Genomic DNA, 2,359 nt, shown 5'->3' with positions numbered 1-2,359 from the left:
ACTGTAGATCTCTCTCTCTCTCTCCCTCCCTCCCTCCCTGACTAATACAGCCACCAAAACCCAATATGAATAACAGATAAAACTAAAAATGCTAAAATGCTTCCACACTAACAAGGTTGAGTGCATCAAGAGCCCCATTCACTCAGAACCCCTCTCTCCTTCTGGGCTCCAGAGTTTTTGTGAAAAACATTTATCTAGAGTCAACCACTTAGCTTTCAAATTTGATTAATTTGTTTCTTTTTCTCTTTAAAGAATGATATAAATTGAAAAGTAAAAATATTCTAGTGTATCCTCATCATTTCTTCTTATTACTGAGTAGTATTCTATGATATGGATGTACCATTTAAAAGTTGTAGGAAATTTTGGTTGCTTCCAAATTTTGGCTATTATGAATAAACCTACTACTTCATTTCACTACTGAAAAAAAACCAAACACTTGTGACTTATCTTTGCCTACATTAGGGATTTTTATTCTAGTGTTCATGAACTCCAAAGGAGTCAATTAACTTCCTGAAATTATATTTAAAATGTGCCATTTTATAACAGTTTTATTTCTATTGGTTCCAATTCTGGGAAGGATTAATATGTTTAAGGTCACTGCAAATAAATGACCTGACCTCTTGCTCCATTTCTCTGTACAAATGGCATACATATTCTTTCTGCTTCCTACTTATATGACCAGGTCAAGATTTCTCCTGCTTGTAACTAAATGGCTAATTTTGTCTTATTTAGGAGGGAGAAGTAAGACGTCCATTTTGGCCTTGGGGTCATACTATGTTCTCCAACACAACTTTATTATTAACAAAATTCATACGTTGTTTCTGATTCATGTGCATACTTCTCTATTGGTTCAGAGCCCGTGGTGGTGGTGGTGGTGGGGAATGTGGTTAATTCATATCCTTGACCTTTTTCCCCACCATATATATAGCTTTACATTAAGTGCCCAAAGGATTCAATCCTCTCTCTCTCTCTCTCTCTCTCTCTCTCTCTCTCTCTCTATCTCTCTCTCTCTCTCTCTCACACACACACACACACACACAGAAACCTTAAGAACCTACAGGATAAAATCTATATCCCTTCATCTGAGATTCAAGTTCTTCCTAATCCTGCCTCTCCACACTTATCCAGTGCTTTCCATAACAAAGCACCTGTTCCAGTCTTTATTCCAGCCACTGGATCTTTACTTAGATATTTATTCTTTTTGCTATTCTCTCCCCAATCCTCTCTGCCAGTCCAAATCCTACCCATATATTTTTTATTGAATAAAAAACATCGTAATTTATTTGAGTGACATTGGTTAATAAAATTATATAAGTTTCAAGTGTACAATTCACTTTTATTTGTTTTCAAGTGTACAATCCTATAATGCATCATCTGTATATTGTGTTGTATGTAATTTCACTTATATGTGGAATCTAATGAACAATATAAACAAACAAATCCGTCTCTGTGAAAACTCTACTGGCTAGTCCAGCACAGAGTCTGAATTTATTTATTGTCTGTAGTATAAGTTACGGTGAACTTTTTCTTTGTCTACACATCTATTCTCCCCACAATGAGATTTGTGAATGCCTGGAGAGCTTAGTTCACATCATCTCTTTGTCTCCTCAAAGCTTACTATGAGTTAGAATCACAATACTAGTATTTGTGGCTAGAATTTATCTTCTCTTATTCCTGCATTCAGAGCACTGCTTTCCTGAGCCAGTGGGTTTTGTTTTATTTATTTATTTATTTATTTATTTATTTATTTATTTATTTATTTATTTATTGAGAGAGAGAGAGAGAGAGAGAGAGAGAAATGTTAATTTGTGTACCAGTTATTTATGCATTCATTGTTTGCTTCCTGTTTATGCCCTGACCAGAGATCAAACCTGCAACCTTGGCATATGGGGATGATGCTCTAACTAACTGAGCTACCCAACCAGGGCCCAGACTTGTAGTTTTAAGGGCATTACATTGCCCATAATCCACCATAAATAATAGCAATAGACTGTCCTGTACAAAATATATCTGGAAACTTTGTGCAGTGGCAGTATTGTAGCCAATGAGGCTTACCCGAGGTGCAATTATTGCTAATTAAAGAATATATTTATGCCCTACCTGGTTTGACTCAGTGGATAGTGCCGGGAGCCGGTCCATGCTTGCTGTTTCAAGGGACCTGGCATATATGGCATACGGTTCTTAATATGTTTTGCTCACCTTCTTGGCGCTGTGTTTTAACCAAGGTCACCTCTCCGAGAAAGGTTGTTTCCCCAGGTAGGGATTTTCCCCTGAAGTTAGGGAGGGAATAAAACCCCTCAACTAAGTGCCAGGCGGGTAATTAATCACTTTAACTATGAACAATCATGCTTAAGCTACA

General features: G+C 36.8%; 1 pseudogene; it reads left to right on the top strand.

Annotated features, from left to right (window-relative positions):
• The first annotated feature begins 2,015 nt into the window (after positions 1–2,015).
• LOC132225307 (U4 spliceosomal RNA) lies at positions 2,016–2,097 on the top strand (annotated as a pseudogene).
• Positions 2,098–2,359: the final 262 nt, after the last annotated feature.

The sequence above is a fragment of the Myotis daubentonii genome, chromosome X (genome assembly GCF_963259705.1).
Source record: "Myotis daubentonii chromosome X, mMyoDau2.1, whole genome shotgun sequence".
NCBI lineage: Eukaryota > Metazoa > Chordata > Mammalia > Chiroptera > Vespertilionidae > Myotis > Myotis daubentonii.
The sequence above is the reverse complement of the archived record's forward strand: the minus strand, read 5'-3'. Positions and strand labels throughout refer to the sequence as shown.